Source organism: Zerene cesonia, chromosome Z (genome assembly GCF_012273895.1).
Source record: "Zerene cesonia ecotype Mississippi chromosome Z, Zerene_cesonia_1.1, whole genome shotgun sequence".
NCBI lineage: Eukaryota > Metazoa > Arthropoda > Insecta > Lepidoptera > Pieridae > Zerene > Zerene cesonia.
The window spans coordinates 6,052,759-6,065,688 of record NC_052122.1 but is presented as its reverse complement, the minus strand read 5'-3'; positions in this window follow the sequence as shown (position 1 = coordinate 6,065,688).

Sequence of the window (12,930 nt, the reverse complement as noted above, 5' to 3'; positions counted from 1 at the left end):
AATACAATATAGGGATGAATTAAAATAATAACGTAACACATTAGACAGCATTATAATCTTAAATTTTCATATTTTTTGCCATCTTTACAATGCTGTGCCTCTACTTATGGAGATCTAACATAGTACAGGTATGTAATATCGAAAATCCGTTAGATATGTGTAAATAATACTGTGTGCATTTGAAGATGATTAACAAATTTAATAATTATGGAAACACATTCGATTCCTATTTAAACATTATTGTCCAATTCAGTCAGTGTGGCGTACTGTTTGATAACTTTCAGTTGACTTAAGCGGAGGGAACTAACGTGCAATAGTACGCAACGTGTAACTATATTACTTTCATCATGCAGAGCATAGTGGATGAATTTTATCCGCAGCATGAACGCCGCGAGCTGCGAACAAACATAGGAAAGTTTCGCGCGCACGCCGATATTAATACAAGCTAATCTGAAACTAGATGAAACGTGATTGGGCACCATATTGTGTACAGGGATAAAGAGAGGTGGCGCGGTTCAGGCGGGCGTGTGCTCTACAAACGATATACTATTTATCGCTCCCGGCTACGACTTTATTGCTGTGTGAGGTTTCCTCTTTCTTACTATTTATTACCGATCTTTTCTGTTTACTGAACGACGTTTTATTAACATTTATCGATAAAGATTTTATTGAAAATCATTTATTGATTCATACTATTGCGTAGACAATATATAGATATAATTGTATTATATATATTGTATATTTGCTACATCTGAATATTGTAGTTAGATATTGTATCTATTTCATGTTAATGTTTCGTTGGGCACTAGATTAGATGGATGCTTTACGTGAAACTTGTGAAAATAATTTGAAAAATATTGTATTATATAACCAGCTCACTGGTTAGATAAGCTGATACATAGTCAATATTTATAAAGCTCTCCAAAACTTGTTGAGCATTTCCCCAAAAAACGCTCAAATACTCGTCACAAACATTACCTATATTTTTCTTCTTGTTTTACTTCACACCCCTTTTTGTTGGAGAGGTTTTGTCTATTGAAATTCGTTTAATGTCATTTTGAAGGATACTTTGTATCGATTGCTCTACCATTATGATAATGTGATTTTTTATTGTTCTTCTTTAATGTGAACGCAACAGGCGGTTATTTTTTATAAGATCGATCGTAATGGTAAAAATTGTACTTTTTAACACGCTTTTATTAGCGTCACATGTATGTTTGTATGCTTGTATGTTTGATTTCACGTGCTCTTTTGGACTTGATTTGCGCCACTTTATACGTAAATTTGTCTATCCAATACGAAAAGTTTGCTCAGTAAATATTTCTCAATCAAATACTATACTTATTACGTATATATACAACCCACAAAGGAATGCGTACGTCATGTTCGGGCAACAAAGTATAGTTGACCTCAATTGCACCTATTGGTAATCCGGAATCCGCCATAACGTTGGAGCTGTAAGCATTAAAATGGACTTAATGGACTTGTGACTTTAAGGATATTAAGGCAGCAATAAATTATGAGTGTTATCAGTCTGTTATTTATTGCTTTGTTTCATAAATCCGCAATTTTTTTAGATAATTCATGTTAATTGTTCTTAAAGCCAGTGCAGCCAGAAATTTGTCTGAAATTAAGTTTTATTTATACTTGTATGTATTCAATCACCCGCTATGCTTGGTAATAGAGAGACATTAGGTGCAAGGGATAAGCTCCAACACGATTAATTTGAATTGATTTTTCTTCACAAATTTTATTTATATATAGTAGACAATGAAGCTGGTGAGTTGTGTGATAGTTAGTGACCACTATCGACATTTGCGGATTGCGGAGCCTCTGCAAATTTGAAATAACGCCTTCTCCAACCTCGGCCCGAGCCTATTTTTATTTACTTATTGTAAACGACCTGAATTTCAGAGTCGACTTCAACGATTTCCATGAAATTCAGTATGCAGAGGATCTCGGGAAAGATAAATCGATCTAGCAAGGGCCAATAAAAAACATGTAGAGTTTTTTTGTGGAGTTTTTCAGATGCTGGATATAATTTTAGTATTATATACCCAATGAATCTGGTAATATTTACAGGGCGCATACATTTATCTGTTGTATGAAAATTGATACGCTAGCGAAATATACGCTGACAGGGCGACACTTTAATTAGTTCTTCATGTCGTCGAATATTTGTTCAGATCAGAGAGGGTTATTGGACAGCGGTAATGCTGTCATGTAGATCGTTTGTCGGAACCGTCCCGTGACGATGTTTTTACGAATTTAGTTAAACTGATTGTTTATTTTGAAAGATAAGTATGTTACCTGTATGTTACTGTTCAAAATGGATGTTAGATATCCAAGAAATAATAAAAAAAACATAATCTAGTCCTAACATTTACATACTTAAGTACAAAACAAAGTCGATTTCCGTTTTATGTGTTTATATATGCTAAGATATTTAAAATTACACATCAGATTTAGATTGGGTTTTTTTAATAGATGCACAAAATATTGAAATAAAATTTCGATTAATTAAAAATACCTGACGCATACTACTTTTATTTCTGATTAATAACATGCATTCAATGCTCTTTGAACAACTAATGGCCCAAGATTTGGTTACACTTTATCAACATTCCACATTTAAATGCATTTGCACCAATATTTTTAACGAGTTAAATATAACAACTTTATTAATAAGACTTAGATTATTGCAGTGCGCAGTTCTATGCAATGAGAAAAATTAGAAAGGTCGGAAAAAATCAATTGGACCGATTTTATCGCGATTATTTCTCGAGTGCTGATAGCTATGATAAATTGCGCTATCTGCACGTTGATACCAAAGCTCCAATACATTTAATTGTACTTACACAAGTGATAACTGCACGCTATCCTTATTTTTATTGCATTAGAATAAGGCAGATTTTGGTATGAATTTGTTGAGAAATTATGAGCTTTGTGTCACCTAGCCTACTATGATATGGCAAAGCCGAATAAATAGGGATTTCGTTGTTCATTTTATATCATCAGAGAACCATTGCTTATCTGTGGTTAATTAAAAATGTTGATGTAGGTAAGCGAGTGTGTCTTTTTATAATATTAAAGGAAGGTTTAGATGGTTAGTGTACCTACATGCACAAGTTGGGTTTGTTATTAATAAATTCTGTTGGAGCGTGCAACTCAAATATTGACTGAGTGTCCCCTACATTTGAAACTGTATTTATGTACGTCAAAGGTTAATTTACAATTTGTACTAGGTATCACGAGCATGGTAAATGTTTGGTTATTGGAAGATGCAGCATCAAGCATGCACTTCGTCACACAAAGGCCAGCAATATATTGCGAAAGAACACTTCAACGATTTATATTGCTTTCGTAAGTATATCTTTGTCTTGGTAGAAATGTTCATAGAATTTAATACCTGGTGAGATACCTCAGGTATTCCACATGCAATATTCGCGATTTAATATCGTTATTGTAAAACAACTTGTCTCTGTTCTGAATGAAACCTGGAAAGAGACTTCCAGGTGAACGAAATTGATAAAATTTCACATGTATGTAGATTGTTCGCTAGTCGCCATTCTATAGACTTACTAGCTGACCCAGCAAACTCCGTTCTGCCTTATTCTTATCATTTAGGGTTATAAATAATAGATGTTGTCTGATTCTCAGACCTACCCGTTAAGCACAAAAAATTTCATCAAAATCGGTCAAGCCGTTTGGGAGGAGTATGGCAACGAAAACTGTGACACGAGAATTTTATATATTAGACGATTTTTTCTTAATTTGATTTCTAACATGCTCTGCATGAATAGAGGCTTTAATCTGCAAACAGGTATGGCCAACCGGCCACATAAATAGAAAACGTCATCATCATCATCATCATCAGCCCTTATATGTTCCCACTGCTGGGACACAGGCCTCCTATGAGGGTTCAGGCCATAATCCACCACGCTGGCCAAGTGCGGGTTGGCAGATGTCACATGTCGTCGAACTTTCGATTCTCGGACATGCCGGTTTCCTCACGATGTTTTCCTTCACCGTTTTAAGCAGTGGTAATGCTATCTACATGTGCAAATAAATTGAAAAATCAATTTATTTCCTGCACGCTCGTCCGGTCTCGAACCCCGACTTATCAATTTTGAAGTCCGAGGTTCTCACCACTGAGCCACCACTGCATAGAAAACGTAATTAAAAATAATTTGTTTGTAAAAATAATTTCCTAGTTATTTTCACAATAAACCTCTGGAATCATTATGTATTACAGAGCGAGTGCTCTCGGCGTTTACTATCCACGACATATAAGAATCGACAAATTTTGTGATTATTTAAATCCAAATAAATCCACTCTCAAATGTAACTCTTACGAAGTATCGCTTAAGAACCAATTTCGAGATGCCTGTTTTTTGGGTATCCCCACAATGTTGATGGTGTACGCATTGCCAGCAATATGTTGCAGAGGGACGCCGCATCAGCGGACAATACCTAGCCGTAATTTATACGTCTGGAGGGGAACACACGTGTGTAGTGGGTGGCCACACTTTCCTCATACGATTGGATGGGCTAGCTTTGTTATAAATACATAAAAATTGTGAAATTACTGAGCCCAGAAGTGCTTATGATAATGTTAAACATATGCCGTGATAAAGTCTTGTAAGTCGATAAGGTTGCGCGCACTAACTTTGAATTACTTGCTATTAAGATAAATTTATACCAGCAATAACATAAATTCTAATATATAAATGTTATTTTTATTTTTTTACTCCATTCAGAATTCTTTTCTTAACATTTCTGATACTTTTTCTCGATTACCATTAAAAATGTGAAACAATTTCATGAATTTCTTGTCACCCTATTATCTTCCACCTGTCGCCTCTTGTAGTGTTTCAGATTCCTAAGGCACAGGGCTATAACTATCAACATTGTTATTGTTTGTAGCCTTTGCAGGACTAAAGTATTTTGTTAATTAAAAAAGTAAAAATAGGACGAACAATTTCTTTAGCTTAACAGTATTTTTATAGAGACGCTCCTTAAATATTTTATTGTAATTTTTTACATTGTCTTATTTGTAGAGGTAACGAAATAGAAACCTGTACGTGTAATTTCAGGCCAGGGTATAAATTGTCAGAACAGGATGATTTATTTAAGGATTCAGAAGGGTGCGAAAAGTGCATTTATCTATAACTAAATAATATTTACCATTTTGTGTATCAGTGAATCCCTTTTTTTTTGCATAACATTATAATTTACAAAACATATAGTATGTATAACGTTTAATAATATAAAATTTGAACCTATCTTAGATACTAATGCTAGTATAATCCCATCAGGTACAATATAAAGGCGCTCTGCGTGATAAATACTACCCGATTGAATAAAGCGTATCAGCATTCTCCTAACTACGCCGCGTTGTGCTTCGAAGCGAGTGCGCGTTGAAAATCGTTTGTCAAGCTGTGATATTGCGTAAAGCGATGCGCCTTGTTAACTGCCCTCCCCACACCACGACCGATCAACCTTGACCAATTGGGAGGCACCGTGACAACTGACGCGAATCAATGTAACAAAACATGCAATATTTGTTTGTTGCAAACAAGTGTCACTTGCAACGCTGCCAAATTGACATTTGACAAGAACGGGCTTATTGTGTGCGCTTGTCGTAAATTTCGCGCTTTTTTAAGTTGCTGCGCTTAGGTGAGGCGATTGTTTTTTTATCTTGAGTTTTCAGTGAGCATTGATACACAATAAATGGGTCGATAAATTAATTCGCAGGCTGTTTTCCCTTGATTATTATTGAAGCACTTTATAAATTAATAATTTATTAAGATTTTTCGATGCGTTCATAACCAAGCAAATTGGATTTCGATTATCATGCCTTGCATTGGTTATAATTGGTGCAGTAAATATTAGTACTCAAATAAAGAACTTATATAGATCAAGTTAAATTAGAAAATATAATGTCTCGGGAAATATTTTAAATAGCTAATCCGCATTTACTTCCGCTTCCTTTAGCTGATTTCATATTCTCCAAGAGTTTACGTGGGGAAGTAAATTTTACGAACCTGCTTTAAAATTGTATCTATCATCTCAAGTTATATTGAAGTTTTTATAAATATGCAGCTTATGTAATATCTTGGAATCGAACTGAAAAAATTAACAAAGTCTATAATAAATTTTTTCAATATGGGTTTGTCCGAAAATTTTAGTATTTTTTCCTTAAATCGCATTTGTTGCAAAAGTATAAACTTATAAAGATTAGGTGTAGTATTATTTTTAATAAGGATGCGTTATGTTTATATAAACGCATCCTTTCTCTAAATATAAGTGTAAATATAAATACAAATATAAATATAAATATAAATCATATAAAAATTTAATGACGCGAAACAGAAATTCATCCAATTCAAGAAAGCAGCAATTTCAACCATCATTAAGGATTAAGCCACCTGATAAACAACATTTTTATTGTCATCGATACGGTATTATTTAATTATTTTTGTCCCCGCAAAATTGAATTATTATTAGGTATCGCAATATGTTGGGTCGTATTGTTATGCACCCCCAGAGTTCACCCCAGTGCATTCCTCGATCCACGTGTGGCGTTTGAAAAGTGAGGGTAGTTAGGCGCATAATTAATTGTTTATGTTAATGTGTACTAATTTTGATAAATATATCACGTTTGATAGGAGATCACTAGTAGAAAAGCTACTTATTTATATTGATTTGATATTACCAATATTCTACTCTGCTATCTTCTATATTGCTAGCTTCTACTATTACCCGTCTACTTTTATTTCTATCCAAGTCACTCGCGAGTAAGATTGTGGGATTCCTTCAAAACTCTATTTATTTTTAAAAATTCTTTCCTACATAGGTTTTATAACGTTGAAGTAGGTACATATAAAAATCTAACGGCAGATTAAATTATTGTATTTGTGGGTAATAAAGTGGTGTAATCATCACTCTGAAACAAACTGGTGTCAATCGTGCTTTCACTGTAATAACAATAAGAAAAACAGTGATTAAACAAATCATAAATTATTGGTACCTTATCTATTTAACAAATTAATTATCAAGATATTAACTGATTGACCGGTCTTACTTATGATTCCTAACTGTTCGCCATGCATGGCTCCGCCCGAGGTGGACGGTTATTTCTTACTTTTTAAATCTTTACTAGTTCTTATCCTATTTTAAGCGCAAACATATCCAACAAAAACCATTCGTGCAGTAAGTTGTTAAGTAATAGATAGAAGTCGCCTAAGAAAAATATATTTTCGGGAAAATGCATGCAATATGCAGATGTCTTACCGGCATAAAATGTACGACCATTCCAAAATTTATTTATGCACTGATGCTCCAAAATTATTTTGAATATTTCACAATACCTTCCATCAATGCTTCGCATACCAGACGCGGCCTTTTCGTGAATGCAAGAATAGTGGAATTTTTCATTGGAGCACTGAAAATAATAAGTACCTTCTCTTTACACTTATTGATGTATGATGTATTTTTAATCGAATTCAAAAAAGAGGAGGTTTGTAAATTCGTTCATGTATATTATTTTGTACGTTTGCGGTCTTTTATGAACTCTTTTTTTTGTGGAAAGGTAATATTCCAAGGATCGCTTTTTGATAAGAAAACCAGGATTTCAATTAATATTGAAAAAGTTATGATTTTTAACAAACGGTTAAATGCCCAACAAGTAAAACATATAATACTTCTACACGACTTTATCCTCTATTTTTTGAAAGCGATTACTCTTCAATTCAATCAATTGGTGAATTTATAGAAGAAATAAAGTTAGAATAGCAACAAGACGACACCCTTGCCGCCTCGAAGAAAGGAAAAGTAGAATTTTTAAAGGGGACCCTAAAAAACTAGTGGCACGCCTACCTCTGGAATGATTTTCGGCTACAGGGGTGTGTGGGGGAGGGTGGTCGTATTTCACAATTAAATTTTTCTGGCGCGATCTCGCTATGTATACGTTGAGCAACGCCGCACGCTTGGGGTGAGACGTAGAGGTGCTCAAACTTTGTTCATACTTGTACCTACGTCTCAAATATTCTTATTACATATCCATTTCTTGAAGAAAAATAAATAAATATAGTCATAGACTGATGTCACATAGGCTTTGTTATTCATAAGTGAAAATAATGGAATAAAAACTGGATAACCGATTCTAATAGTCACCTATATTGTATCTTTGACAATGTTTATGTAAAGAATACAGACCCTAGATGGACGATCAAAATTTTCTCCGTATTTATGATATTTTTCCAAAAATGAATACTATCTACATCTATTTATACAGGAAACTGTTTCCATATATTCGGTTCGCCTGAGAATTGGTGGTTATAAATTTCTCGTGCGTCTTAGGGTAGCCCGGTAGGACGACGTTGCCGGGTCAGGTAGTATATGTGTCACTGGAAAGTTCTAAACACTATTTTCCCGAGAATTTACTTTCTCAATCGTCCTCAGGTGTAGAGCACGAGTCGACCTATTACTGTGTAGATTTTAAACAAAACCATAACTTAAAGTAACCCATCATATCGAATGCCCATTTCGCATAATATACCAAAAAATAACGCGTGAGCAGACTGTTACGGATTTAATTTATTTGACTGATTTAAATCTCGTTGAATAGATTATAATCTAAAAATCTTTACAATTTAATAATGACATTTCTACAAGAATTTCATAAAGGTATTACATGTATTATAGATATATTCGAGCCTCCCCAATCATGTCAATAAAATGGTTCGCTCCAAAAAAAATAATCACGCCAAATATTCCACGCGCTGCTTGAATGTTGGAACGCGCTGCCCCTCGGTTTAATATCGCAACGGCGACGACACGGCGGCGTCACGTGCGCTCAAAGATATACTAACACAAGCACACAATTACACAGATGCTTGTCTGTGTGACCTGGATGCCAGCCTGATGAAATCTTCGACATGTTACTTGATAGCCTGAAGAGGATTGTACTAAATTACGTTATATTCTTCAGCTACTATTATTCATGGAAGATTCAATTATTTTTAACAAGATCGTAGGTAGAATCAGGTAACTAGATTGTATGGAGTCTAATTGAATCACTCGATATTTCATTAATTATGTGTTCTTTGATGAGAAGTCGTAATTTGATCTGAAATTAATTAAGGGAAGATTAAAAGGTAAGTGAAAGTTTATGAAATACCTTTCTGCTTCTGGCGAGTATATTAAAAAATTTCATATCATTTTACACTACGTACTAACATTTTATTTTCCTTGCAGGCCTTTGTATGTAATGGTCCTACTGAATATTTTTCAGCAATGTTGTGTAAGTATAGAGATATTTGAACATTTGTCTTTTAAACAAAGCCTATATACATATTAAAGTTATTATATATACATATTAATGTATATGTATACATTATAACTGTTTTTGGAAAAATTTATCGCTTATTATCTGTTATAATTATTATCAAATTCGACTCAACCCTAATAAAATATTAAAAGTCTACTCATATGCTATTTGTACAACAAACATAATATTATTACGTCTTACCTTTTAAATCCTTAATCCGATTTTTACAACCGGAACGTAGCGTGATTAATGGAAAAATGAACTTAAAATTCGTGGATTAGAGTGTAGTCTTGTTTAAAATGTTTATACGGTATAATTTATTACATTAAAAGCAAAGGGGAAATCCCATGGGCGTTGTAACAGGTGCTGGGATGCTGTCCGCAACTGATCGCTAAACGTAGGGGCTGTTTGCGAAGACAGCGGCCTTTTGGCTTTTAGAGATCTAATGTTGCACATTTTGAACTCTGCGAGAATCCTAACAAGGATGCTCTAACGTCACTGTAATAAAATAAAACTCGACTTCAATATAATTGTAAAGCAACATAGCAGTAAACTTTTAGATACAACATTAAGTATTTTCAATAATTCAAGACGTTAAAATAAATGTTATGCAGATATATTCGATATTTAATTTTAAGGAAATCTATGGTTTATTTTTTTAAATATGAATGAAAATAAATTAACGCAACGAAAAAGAAATTGATACATTTGAAATGTAGACGAGTAAGTAACAGACACGTAAATTCTTTATAAATTAATTTAAATAGATTACTTTTCGTTAGTGCTTCTTGCACCTAATATTCCAATCAATATAGCGTTCAACACCGATTAATAACTGTAATATAACACTATAATAAAGCGAAGTATAAAGGATAAAAGCAAAATGCTCTGCATATTTAAAAAGAATTTTTTAATAACACTCACGATCATAAAACATTTTTCCAAGTATGACTTTATCATACTTTTTCTTCTGAGGAAAACATAATTATTCTTATAAAAATGTGTCAAATATTCCTTGAATATCATAATCATTTGCTGATGTTATTGTTTAACAATTTAATTGTCACCAACTGAAGTTGAATTTAAAGAAGTACATGTTGTATATTGAAGATATTTAGAATAAAAACTGGGAACTTGATTGGCATTCTAAAATAGGCAGAAAAACCATCTAGGTACGGCTAAAAAATTTGGCTGTGATGTTTAAAATTTTTATAATTTATAGTTTAAAATGTTATAGGTAGATCATATTTGCCTTAGGTATGTATTCTAGTTCGTAAATACTGATTGTATTTTTATAAAGTAACGCACCCAGTTAATAGCAACTACATATTATATTATAAATTGTAAAACAACTCTTCTATCTCTATACTGAACAGTTTTGTATAAAATTTTGTAGGAATTTTATGGACCCGATAAGGAATTGATATTTTTAACCCGGAAATTCCAGGGAAACGGGATTTGTGTGAGGTAAACCTTAGAATATCTATTTATTGAAATATTTTTCTGATCATATCGAGACTATATTATGATCATTTAATCAAAAAATCATGAATGTATTCATAAATAACAGGTTCTTTGCTGATAGAGCAGCACTTGACCACGATCTCATCTGATGGTGGGTTAACATATCTAAGATGGAAGGCGCTTCTCTAGAAGGTACCTGTTCACTCTTTTTTTGAAGACCTCCAGATTGTACTCGTCAGGGAACGCAGACTCCGGAAGCAAGTTCCAGTCCCTTACACAACAGTATGTAGTCAAAGTTATCATATCTGTATGTAGTTTGCCTATATTACTACTACCAGTTTTTCTGATATTAATTTTCAACATTTTCTGAAATTAATTTTCAACATTTGTATAAATGAAAACTTGCATTTCTTCAAACTACAAGTTATTATATCTTACTATGATACCTACGTATAGTGTCCTCAATAATCAGCAGCTCATTTAAAATGGGTTTGATTCATTTAGAAACACCTTTGTTAGGTAAATCTATGTATATAAAAATGAATCCTTTTTCCAAATTAATCTTTAATGCAACCGAATTTCAAAACAATATTTAAAATAAAATGCTCCTTAACGGGATTACAGTAACTGCCGTTTCTATTACAAATCACGCTCCAGTTTCGTTGAAATCTTGAATCTTGGTATATATGCGAATAAGCATGTGCGAACATGCTACATATATTATAACAATTGTGACGGTAAATTAATTATCTACAACCCTTGCTCTGAGCAAGTGCACCAAACGTGTCCACGAATGTGTTACATGTCATCAATTACACCGACGCGTATTACTGTCATGGTCCTTTGTGTGGTACCCTATTTGACCCGATTGCAATGACACGTCCGGTGTAAATGGCATGATGAAAAAAAATGAAAGATTGTTCGAGCTTTACGATTTGGAGCAAACAGTTATTTCTTTACACTCATTTACACAGTTGTTTTACGCTGCGGCACGCTCGCTTGGACTACAATATTTTGTACTTTGGGGATTCTTGAATAATAAGCATTATATTACTATAAATAAAATAATATAAAATTTTGTGCAATTCTGCCCAATGGTTTTTACGTGATTGACGCACATACAAACATATATTCGAACAAACGGACAACATCGCTCTATTTTAATGTATAAAAATTGATTTTCAAGATATTTACGACAGATAAATTCAACACAACACACTTATACCTTTATTCATGCGACGTGTACAAGTATGTATATATCCATAACGTTAATATTGATTCAGATTAACATCACATCATCATCAGCCCATATATGTTCCCACTGCTGGGACTCAGGCCTCCTATGAGGGTTCAGGCCATAATCCACCACGCTGGCCAAGTGCGGGTTGGCAGATGTCACATGCCGTCGAACTTTTAATTCTTGGACATGCCGGTTTCCTCACGATGTTTTCCTTCACCGTTGAAGCAGTGGTGATGTTATCTACATGCGCAGATAAATTGAAAAATCAATTTATTTCCTGCGCGCTCGCCCGGTCTCGAACCCCGACTTATCGATTTTGAAGTCCGAGGTCCTTACCACTGAGCCACCACTGCTAACATCACATACGATTTGATTAATTCCAGTTAGTTACGTTGAGTGATCAAATGTAAACTAGTTTGGCCGATTTTGATATTGAAGTGAACCTTGCTATGTTAATTAGATTATCTTTAAAATATTATTAAACGAATATTTTTAAACCTTCGACCTATTATTGCGTTGACGGATATATTGAATTTGAAATTTATGGTAGTGTATAGATTTTATTAATTATAACGGAAAATTTACGAACGTCTCATTTCCAAGTGGCTCTGGGATGTAGTCAGTGCCAGACGAGCAATTCGGCTTTAGACGAGACCAGTCTTGTGTTCATCAAGTGCGCCGTATCGTGGAGTACATACTTCAAGGTCTTACGCGCCGTAGATAACACCCCAAGGGAGCTATCTTTCTGCGTGGCGAAGGCAAACGCCTTACTTACAATTTGATTGGTAAACACCAACGCCTAGCTTTCAAAATGTACAAACTTGGAGTGCCAGATTGTCTCGTGCACATCTTATGAAACTTCTTGTGAAATTCTCCGCTACCGACGGGGCAT